The sequence below is a fragment of the Petromyzon marinus genome, chromosome 7 (assembly GCF_048934315.1).
Source record: "Petromyzon marinus isolate PM22_M1 ecotype Great Lakes invasive population chromosome 7, UKy_Petmar_22M1.pri1.0, whole genome shotgun sequence".
Lineage (NCBI taxonomy): Eukaryota > Metazoa > Chordata > Hyperoartia > Petromyzontiformes > Petromyzontidae > Petromyzon > Petromyzon marinus.
The window spans coordinates 242,778-254,559 of NC_133673.1; positions in this window are offsets into that span (position 1 = coordinate 242,778).

The window sequence follows — 11,782 nt, forward strand, 5'->3', positions numbered from 1 at the left end:
GAGTCAAGCCGCCTTTTTGTTAAGCTGCAGGGGGTTCGGGTAGAAGGCTGTGATGTGTTTGTTCAGAATTTTGGAAATCTTTTTAGTAACGCCTGCTATGTATGGTAGCGTGATGATTTTGATCGGAGTGTCAAGTGGTTGTTTCCGACCACTCCCTGGCACCTGAGTGAGCATACCAGGGAAGAGGTCGGGTGAGGTCATGACAGCCTGGGTGAACCCAAGGGGGGGGCACGTGACCGGATGAGGTGGTAACAAGGACCAGGGAGGAAGTGAGAGGAACATGTGATGTGGGTCCTGAACCGCCGGGAAGGATCTGGAAAAGGGGCGTGGTCAAGAACGGGGCCTGGCCACCCTGCAGCAGAAAAAAGCCGAGTTCCCGGTGGGGATTGTGGTTGTTCATCTCTGGGAAGAAACCTCCGTCTTTATGGGTCTTCGGTCTCTTGTCTTCGCGCACGTGAACCAGGCAGCGTGTTGGCTCTCCTGGTCCGATTTAGTAGTTGTCCCATCCAGCGTGTAATAGTCACTTTTCCCCCAAGTGTATATAGTTAGTATAGGAGTGGTGGTCACCACCCTATGTCGTTACCGTGATGTTAGTTAATAAAACGTGTTGCCTCCAAGTTCAAGTGTGCACCTCAATTGAACCCATTACACATGCCGTAACAAAATAAAACTCTTATGAATCACAATATTGCCTGCAAAACCTACGTGTTATTTTCACATGTGATAAGTATTGTAGTACTGTGTTGCGATGTTATCACTTTTCTAATGACCACATCACTCCATATTCACGGGGGTGACGTGGCTTCGCAATAGTGCATTCACCGATAGTTGAAAGTGATTCAATGTTCAAATCTAGCAGCCATCCTGGTGATTACTGCGGGTGTATTAACTAAAAAATGCAACACCTGCTTTACAATGAATGTTCTGGATCCCGTGATGTAATTCGCAAGAGTAGGCCATGGTGTCAAGGTCAAAATTTACCAAATGTAAAAATTACCAAATACAGTAAAATCTTGGATTGCGAGTAACTTGGTCTGTGAGTGTTTTGCAAGATGAGCAAAAATGTTAAATAAATATTAATTTGATAAACGAGGGAGGTCTTGCAATACGAGTAGTATGTATATGCTTTGTCTGCCGAGTGTCACGTGATCACAACTGCTATACGAGCGCCTTTATATACGAGTGCTTTGGATTACAAACACGTTTCCAGAACGAATTATGTTCGCAATCTAAGGTTTTACTGTATATCATTTGGAACATACATAGCAATTGTCTATGAATGAGGCAGTATGCTCTTGAACAGGAGTCATGAGACTCACAATTTCAGGATAAAAAGTATAAAAATGATAAAAAGTTTAGACACGGTTAGATGATATCCTTCAATAGTTTGTCAATAACAGTGCATTGCATATTACTGGTAGGAACCTCTGGTTACACTAGCCCACAGGGGATTATTGTGTCCGTCCGTCGTGCATCCAAAAATGGGAGGGGTGGGGCTGGGTGGAGAGGGGAGGGTGGGGAGGGGCTTGGTGGGGAGGGAGGGGCTGGGTGGGGAGGGGAGGGGCTGGGTGGGGAGGGAAGGGTGGAGAGGGTTTGGGCGGGGAGGGTGGGGAGGGGCTGGGTGGGGAGGGTGGGGAGGGGCTGGGTGGGGAGGGTGGGGCTGGGTGGGGGGTGGGAGGGGTGGGGCTGGGTGGGGAGGGGCTGGTCACCCCGTGGTGCCCTGAAAAAACTCAACGTTTAACCTACTCATGCCGGCTTGTGCCCGCCCTCACAGTCGGGCATATTTGCGGAATACACCACGCCGCCGTTGACCCTGGCCATTGACCGAGCAACCCAACGTTCCTACCAGCTCCCTCCTCAGGAATGTGTTAAATGTGCCACAGCCGCGGAGCAACTCCGCAAGCGCCGCGACTCTCCCCTGCCCCCCACCCTGAGCACACGCACACATGCAGCATACACACATAGTGTCCCGGGGGGGGATCACCTGGCACAACGGGTTTTCATCCGAAGGGCCCCTAGGTGGGAAGTCCCGTGGTTTCCCGGTTCCAGGCGATTGGCCGACGTTCACACGGAAAGTCATATTGTGGTGCCCCTAAATTGGTTTAAAAATGTATGGGCGCACAAAGGTTCACGGGGCCGGCCGTAATGAGTCATGCACGACATCGGGGAGGGGGTTGGGGTGAAATATTAAGTGAGCAGAGTACACACTAGCTGGGTGTGTATTCACTAGCCGGACGCCCTTCCAGATTAAACAGGCTGAGTCAGGAATTAATGAGTATGGGGGCACAGACAACAAATCGAAACGTAACTGTCGCAACACTCCATGTAAGGCAAGAAAAACGCTTGAAAATCACAGGTTGGCGCACGATTGGCAGCGCAGAATGACATAACCCTGGATTTTCAAAGTCAAGGGGCATAAAAAGGGGAGCCAAAAACGGTTCAAGAGAGATCCCCTCGAGCCGCTCGCAGCATCCGTGTGATGCCAGCGAGTGCAGCTACAAGGCAGTGATAAGAAAGGTTTTTTCGTCATCATTCCTCTGACTCTCACAGCGTCCATGCGACGCCGTGAGTACAGCTGCGAGGTACGTTATAGGGCGTGTGAGTGTTTGGGGACTTGGATAGTAGTAGACTAGGCTCTACCCCGCAGAATATTCCCTCCAGGCAGTGCAGGGTTTGTGCCGTGAATAAACATTAGCACAGAGCATCGGTGCAGTGTCTGTGATTTGTGTGTGGAGCGGCTGCGTGGGCGGACGCGTGGCGAGAGTGAGGGCAGAGCCACAGCACGAGCACTCGTTGATATAATCGCCTGCAGGAGCGCACGCGTTCGCACCGCCGTGCTAGCGTTAGCTGTGGTGTGTGCGCGTGTTAGGTGTGTACGTAGGTTAGACTATAACTGCCCACAGGCGCGCGCGTGTTCGCGCAGCCGCTTAGCATCAGCTGTAGTGCGGGCGCGTATTATAATATAATAGCCAGCAGGAGCGCGCGCGTTTGCGCAGCCGCTTTAGCGTTAGCGGTGGTGTGGGTGCGTGGTAGGGTGTAATCACCTGCAGGGGTGCGAGCGCGTGCTCGCTGCCGCGTTAGCATTAGGGGTGGTGTGTACTAGTAAGGGCTAACTCTGAACGGCGGTAAGCCAGTAATTCAGCCATGTCTCTCCGAGAGGGCGCTAGCGCGGAAGGGCCGATCACTCGATTGGCGGGGGCCCGGCGGGAGATGATCGATGCAGTGGAGGAAGGAGTGGAGGGGGCAAACGTTGCACCCCACCTGCCCAGCGGGGGTAGTGGGGCGGACGTCGGCCCCCACAGAAACATGATTACCAGCTGCAGTTTTAGTTTAGAGAGACGAGAACGGTATGCATTTAAAGGGGACATATACTGGGCTTTCTCACCCCTTGAGTGATATTATAGCACATCCCTAAAGCTATACCCAAGAAGCATCCTTTCAATATCTGCATTTTTCTTGCGTATGGCACGGCCGAAGTGATGGTATTAATTGTGTGATAAGGCACTTAAATAGGTGTGCTGCATGAAGGCTACCTTCGTTAACCCAACATCTGCACGATACATCTCATCACTGCATTTCCGCACCATTAGCTGCTGTCACTTAACATTCGAATTACAGAGCATCATTTACATAAAGAAGTTTGGGACAACAAGTCAAAACGCTTCAAATAAATATATGGCTTAGCATGTCATTAAAATTGATGTGGCTCCGTTGTGTGCCTCTTTGTGACGTACACACTTGTAGGTCACGCTTGTTTTTAGAGTTTTAGAATGATTGTATACGCTTACACGATACATTCAGATTATGGGCATGCTATATAAAATCTTGTCCATTATAAGCGATCGCGTAAATATGTCGTTAAAACCCGCCAGCAAATGTTTAAAACCAAATGTTTTAACACAAGGCTTCGGAAAGGATGCTATATAAATCCGAAATAGGATAGAACACTTTAAAGCTTTCGTGACTGCAGGGATTCATCTTCTGGGTTCTTTCGGTAAAGTCAAGTAGAATGGAGATGAAATAATAAAAATAATAATAACAGAATAAAATTATCACGACGTTTCGGCCACAACAGAAGTAGCCTTCCTCAGGTGAAGAAACAGGACTGTCGGGAAGACAGTGCTTGAGTGAACCCTGCCAAGTGTGGGAGGAACAGAGCGCCTTGACAAAGGAGTTTACATATAAATTAGCATGTAACTGGGGGATTAGCATGATGTTGGTGTGAGGGATTAGCACCACGGAGAGCGACGAGCTTTGTTCAGACGGACGAGTCCATCCATGTACGGAACGAAGGAGGGGGGAGAGGAGTTTACATATCAACAGTAAATTATCATGTAACTGGGGGATTAGCATGATGTTAGTATGAGGGATTAACACCACAGAGAGCGACGAGCTTTGTTCAGACGGACGAGTCCATCTATGTTCGGAACGGAAGAGGGGGGGGGGGAAGAGGAAGAAACGGCCACGGTGCACTGCTCTGTCCTGTGTTGCATTATAACTATGCTATAAACTAGACTACTATACATTACCATATTATACCTTCCAATGTAAACTACATTGTATAATATCGTATCCATAGCCAACCCCACCCTTGATTATACAATGTGTTACTATACACTACCCTATACTTTAGACTATAAAATATTAGACTTGTAGTATTACACTATGTATTATTCTACTAACCCTACTTATACCACACTGCTGTATATTCACTATACAATTACGGTACTATACATTGCCTTATGAATTATGTTAAATATTACACTGTTATACCATTTATTATTATACAATATGCTATAAACTATACTTTTGACCGTCATGTGAAAGGTACTAAGAGGCAGTGCCAGCGAATGGACTGCGGTCTGAAAGTCACCGTAAAATACAATCAATCAAGAACCGAAATGATTTGTAACGTCTTTCCAATGATTACTACGCCGGAATCCATTTTCTCGGTTGAAATTGTCTCTGTGTTTGTATATGTTTATAGCCTCATGAACGAGTTTGTCATGGTAGCCGGATGGCTTGCATAGAACCTCCGTCTTGGAGAAGTCAGTGTCATTTGAGCCCACCGAATTATAACAGTGATCTGCTACGACTGAGGTGTTCGTCCTACCGTGTTTCAAGTCTGCTTTATGTTCACGGATGCGGTCTGAGATATGTCCTCCCACACAGCTTAAAAGACCCTGTCAAGCTTGGCAGGGTTCACTCAAGCGCCGTCTTCCGGACAGTCCTGTTTCTTCACCTGAGGAAGGCTACTTGTGTTATGGCCAAAACGTCGTCAGAATTTTATTCTGTCATTATTATTATTTTTATTATTTTATCTCCATTCTACGTGACTTTACCGAAAGAACCCAGAAGAATAATCCCTGCAGTCACGAAAGCTTTAAATCGAAATTTAACTGCCTCTACGGGGAGGGATTCCACATAACCTTGAGATCCTTCAACAAACTCCGGGATAAGAAGGCTCAGCTAATCGAGAATCTCACCTTTCTAAAGAGATGCCGCGACTCTATGGTAATACCAACCGCATTTACACTAACCTCTGCTGCTGTAACTTCTTTTAATGCAAAACGAATTCTATCTAGGACTAGCTTAGCTCTTATCTCAGAAAAAATCAGACTTACGCGCACTGAACTAGATCAGTTAGACAAGACACTCTACAAATCACACTTATCATTGACGGCAACAATGTCCACATCGGATTGGGAACATGTAGACAATATGACGGCCTCTTCGATTCAGCTGCCACTATGTCGACCAAATGTAAGGACAACTTGATTTCCAAATGCAACCGCCTCTCCAACAAGAAATCGGACCCACACACCGAAAAGCTATACGTTAACAAAGTCGTTATTAATCACAGTAACAGTTCTATTTCTGATGGTCTAAAAACCGTTTTAGCTAAAGGACTAAACTTTCCAGTCACACCTAGACACATACCAGTTAATGATATCATTGCCCATGTCAACGTGGCACTCAAGGGCCTGGGTCACATCGCTGCAGACGTAGCAAGATCTGAAATCGGTGCAACCCTCAAAAAGGCTAAGATGCCAGCTAGCAACATCAGCAAAGATGAGCGCTTTGAATTATCTCAATTAAAAAAGAGGGATGACATTGTCATTCTCTCAGCCGACAAGGGCAATGCAACTGTCATCATGGACAAAATAGAATATAACAACATAATTCAGGAACTACTCATCGATGGCAGCTACACCAAAATAAGAAAAGACCCCACCAACAGCCTCGTTACTAAAACCAACAAAATCATTTCTGATTCAACAGCATTAATTGATCAAACCAAACAGTTCTCGTTGAAACCTTCTGTGGCCAGGCCACCAAGATTATATGGCCTTCCAAAGATACAAAAAGAAGATACACCCCTTCGTCCCATCGTCTCTACTATCAACTCCCCCACCTACAAACTGAAATCCTGCGGCCTTTTACTGGAAAAACCACCTCTGCGGTACTAAACTCTACTCACCTGGTTTCGACAATCAAGGGTATTTCCCTGTCCCCAGATGACGTGCTTGGCAGTTTTGATGTGGTTTCCCTATTCACCAAAGTTCCTGTACCTGACACCATCGCAATCATTGAAGACTTGGTTCATCAAAGACTGCATACTGATGTACCCCCCTCCCCCCCTGGTGAGACACTGCTTAACCAACACATACTTCACCTGGAATGGAACTTTCTACAAACAAACTGAGGGCACCCCAATGGGCCCCCCCAATCGCCGGTTGTAGCCAACGTTTTCATGGAAAAAAATTGAGACTGACGCCATCCAGACTGCCACTCTACACCCAACCTTATGGAAGAGGTACGTGGATGATACTTTTGTCATCTGGCCACATGGCCGGCCTGCTCTAGACCAATTCCTCGACCACATCAATTCCATACACCCAGCCATCAGATTTACCATGGAAGTCGAAAAAGATGGCAAGCTACCCTTTTTGGATGTCCTAATTAAAAGGAGACCTGATGGTTCAATAAGCCACTCTGTCTACAGGAAAGCTACCCATATGGATGCTTACTTAAAACCGGATTCCCACCACCATCCATCTCAGAAGATTTCCCTCATCAAGACTCTATACCATAGAGCCCAATGCATTTCCGACCAGCAACACATTGCTAGTGAACTCAAGCACGTACACCAAGCTCTCAAGGCTAATGGTTACTCCGGCTACACAATCCGTAAAACCATCACTCCAACCATGCAGAAGGATCCTCTTGAGGAGCCATTCAAAACCATCACCTTACTCTACATTGCGGGGGCACAAAAACATCTCCAAAATCCTGAATAAACACAAGATCCAGGTCCGATTCAACACAGTACATAAAATCCGTGATCTGGTTCCATCTGTAAAAGATGTGGATCCAGACATACAGTACCTGGACGTCTACAAACTAAGTTGCCTCTGTGGTAGCAGCTACATTGGAGAAACAAACGACATATCTTGGACCGCATCCGTGAACATAAAGCAGACTTGAATCATGGTAGGACGAACACCTCAGCCGTGGCAGATCAATGTTATAATTCAGTGGGCTCACATGACATTGATTTCTCCAAGACGGAGGTTCTCTGCAAGCCATCCGGCTACCATGAGAGATTCGTTCTTGAGGCTATCCACATATACAAACACAGAGACAATTTCAACCGAGAAGATGGATTCCGGCTTAGTAACCATTGAAAAACGTTATAAACCATTTCGGTTCTTGATTGATTGTATTTGACGGTGACTTTCAGACCGCAGTCCATTCGCTGGCACTGCCTCTCAGTACCTTTCACACGACGGTCAATAGTATAGTTTATAGCATTTTGTATAATAAATAGTATAACAGTGTAATGTTTAACAAAATTCGTAAGGCAATATATAGTACCGTAATTGTATAGTGAATATACAGCAGTGTGGTATACAGTAGGGTTAGTAGAATAATACATAGCGTAATCCTACAAGTTTAATATTTTATAGTCTAAAGTATAGGGTAGTGTATAGTAACACATTGTATAAATCAAGGGTGGGGTTTGTCTATGGATACGATATTATACAATGTAGTTTAAATTGGAAGGTATAATATGGTAATGTATAGTAGTCTAGTTTATAGCATAGTTATAACGCAACACAGGACAGAGCAGCAGACCGTGGCTGTTTCCTCCTCTTCCCCCCCCCCCCTCCGTTCCGAACATAGACGGACTTGTCCGTCTGAACAAAGCTCGTCGCTCTCCGTGGTGTTAATCCCTCACACCAACATCATGATAATCCCCCAGTTACATGCTAATTTACTGTTGATATGTAAACTCCTCTCCCCCCTCCTCTGTTCCGTACATAGATGGACTCGTCCGTCTGAACAAAGCTCGTCGCTCTCCATGGTGCTAATCCCTGACACCAACATCATGCTAATCCCCCAGTTACATGCTAATTTAAATGTAAACTCCACTCCCCCCTCCTCCAGTCCGAGCTCGTCGCTCTCCGTGGTGCTCATCCCTCACACCAACAACATGCTAATCCCCCAGTTATATGCTAATTTATATGTAAACTCCTTTGTCAAGGCGCTCTGTTCCTCTCACACAGCTTAAAAGACGCTGTCAAGCTTGGCAGGGTTCACTTAAGCGCTGTCTTCTGGACAGTCCTGTTTCTTCACCTGAGGAAGGCTACTTCTGTTGTGGCCGAAACTTCGTGAGAATTTTATTCTGTTATTATTATTTTTATTATTATTTTCTCCATTCTACGTGACTTTACCGAAAGAACCCAGAAGAAAGGATAGAACAGTAACAAATTCGTTTCTAACCACCCTTTCTTTAATGATAAAATGGATATGTTGGCGAAGCTTAATGTATTATGAGTCTTAAATAAATCTCTAACAATCATGGTTTCAATGCACTCATAAGGTAAGAAACTATTTTTTTATTTTTGCATTTTTACAAATTTTATAACATTCTAGTACAAATGATGCTTTTGTAATGTTGACCCGGGGTGACGATGTATTGGTCAGGTGACAAGATATGCTCACCCCTAATAAACTCGTGACTGAAGAAGAGCCATTTGACATCACTCACATGGAACACGTTAGCTAGTTTATTAAGAAGAATTAAACATTTCAAATGACATTTAGCAGCCTAAACTAGCAGATTAATAACTGTCTATAGCTTTAACTATGTATATCACATGTACATATTGTAAGAGCCATAAGACAGAAAGTGAGTGTATTATTTCTGTATATACATTTGATGTACATCTGTCATAGATTTGTTGACGGACTGGTTATATTTGATTTGGAATATCCCAACTGTATAGAAACCCCCCTGTGGTTAGAGGCTCCGTTGGTTGAACCCATGACGTCGCTTCCAGTTTTTACAGTATAAACGGGGGGCTATGAGAAGAGCCGACGGGGTGCGAGTGGATACAGTTTTTTGACCGTGCGACAGGGTGATACAGTACGTGAACAGGCGAAGATATAACTTTAGAAAACGCTCGTTTTTGTGCAACTAGGAAATAAAGAAACAGTTTGATTTAAGACACCTCAAACACGCGTCAGACTTTTTCCTCCCACAAGTTAAGGCGTAGCTTATATTCTGGTACAAGAAAGCTGCGCCTACAAATAGTCAAACGATTCCTACTCACGTGGAAAAAACCTACATTTAGTCAAAAGACTTCCACTCACGTGGAAGAAACCTCAAGCAAAGACTTCTACTCACGTGGAAGAAAGCCGTGGAAGAGAGAGAGAACGCTCTTCACGTCTCACCAACATGGAGGCAACAAGTTCGTGTCTAAGAAGAAGGTACCATTAAGTTTGTACGAGAGAAAATTGTTACCAAGAGTGAAAGACAGTGCATATTTTAGGAACGGATCTGCAAAGGTTATTTAATTGAATAACTCTTGAGAGTTTTGAAGCCTTTTGCAACTCGTTGTGCACTGAGGAAACAAGATGGCGGACGGCATGGCAAAGTCGGCTACAGTACAAGGCAGCACAAAGACGCGGAGCTGCGTGAGAACCCGTCAAGAAGGAAAGCGTGGTGGTGGCGGTAGAGCGGCGGTGCTGGCACCTAGCCAGGGTGCCTATGGCTATATAGAGTCAGAAAAGCACATGGAAAAACAGATCACAGAAGTATCTGAAGATACAAGTGAAGATAGTAAAGATGAAGATGACGTTGATCCAGGAGACAGCATATCAGTGCTATCAATTCCACGGAGCAAAAACACAAGTGAACATCGCTCCGTAACTGGAAATGACTCAATAGTTTCTATGATGCCGCCGCCACGGAGCCGATCGGCGGGTGGCCCACCTGCGATCTCGCCGCCCCGAGCGGCGAGGCCGACATTGCTCCACCCCACCACCTCCCCACCCCCCCCCACCGGAACACACACGCACGCACTCCCCCCACCATTAGAGCGCGTGGGGAGACACCCTGGCCGACAGGTTTTCACCCAGAAGCCCTCGTAAGGGGATAATCTTCACGGTTTCCTGCGGCCAGGGAATTGGACGGTCTCCTCCGACGCTAACACACACCGTGGCGCCGTGACTTGAGTAGAAATGACATGTTCACGGCGGGGCTGCCCCGCCACCGCGGTTAGTACGCACCTCACGCACACGGGTCAGCAGGGCAGGCAGGTAGGAGGGCAGAGCCACGAGCGGCGGGAAAGCAGGGTCGCCCTCCGGCTGGAGGGCCGCTGAGGAGGTAAATTTAGATGCGGACGTCGCTGAAAGCAACGGCCCGGGGGATGCTGGGATACAGATGGGCCTACCGATTGGCGGGTGATCCCAGCGAGCGGATTGGCCCGCGAGTCGGCACCAGGTAGCCCCTTTGATGTAGAAAGAATAAAGCGGGTCAGGGCGAAGGGAAAAGGCTCGGTGGCTACTCGAGTCAACCCCAGGCCCGTCAACTCCCGAGTCCAGCCGCGCGAACGTCCGTGGGACGTATCGACGCGCCGCGAGGACCAGCCGGCAGTGACGACGAACCGTGAGTAAGAGAGAGAGAGAAAGAGGGAGTTGGGACTTAGCTTAAGAGGAAAACCGGAGAGGGTAAAGGGGAGAAGGACAGGTAGAGTGTAGTGCCGACTATCGAGAGATAGATTGGTCCTGCCCCGCTGATCCCGACTGACTCGGTTAAATAAGGGCTCGCCGACGCGGTGGAATAAATCGTCGGCGGTTACATAACGGACTGGTGTGGTTTTTGCGAGGGTGTGGAGAGTGGAAGCGTGGGTGAGCTTGCTGTTCTCGGTGGTCGCCGCGTGTGTGGAGCGGCGCCGCGTGGAGTGTGTGCGCTACAAACCGTCGGCTGCGGACTCCCACGTTGCGAGCGGATACCCATCTCGCACGCATGCCCATCGCATAGCCCTTTAAACCCGTTTAATCCAATCCCCCCAATCGCCGGAGTGAGCACGAACGACGTCGCTTACCCTCCGACCTTTAACCCCCTGTTACCCGCGTGTGATTGGTGCGTGGGACTGCGTGGGCGGGGAGCGTCGCGTTTGGGTGCCGGCGAAGCGCTAGCGGGTCCCAGGGCGGTCGAGGGTGATGCCTCACCGGCAGGAAACCCGGACTCGGGGGGGGACAGCACAGGGGGGGGAACAGGAGCGCGACGACCTTTCCCCGCCCGGGGAGGAGTGCGGCGGCGGCAGCTCCCACACTAGTGGAGAGTCTGGGAGCGTCGGTACTTCGCGGACAGGGTCGCAGGCAGGAGAGATCCCGGGGGCCGGCGACCCTAACATTTCCTCTAAAAGCTCCACAATTTCGGCACGTGTACTAGAAGAAGCCGAACACGCAGCTCTGTTAGCCAAGGCAG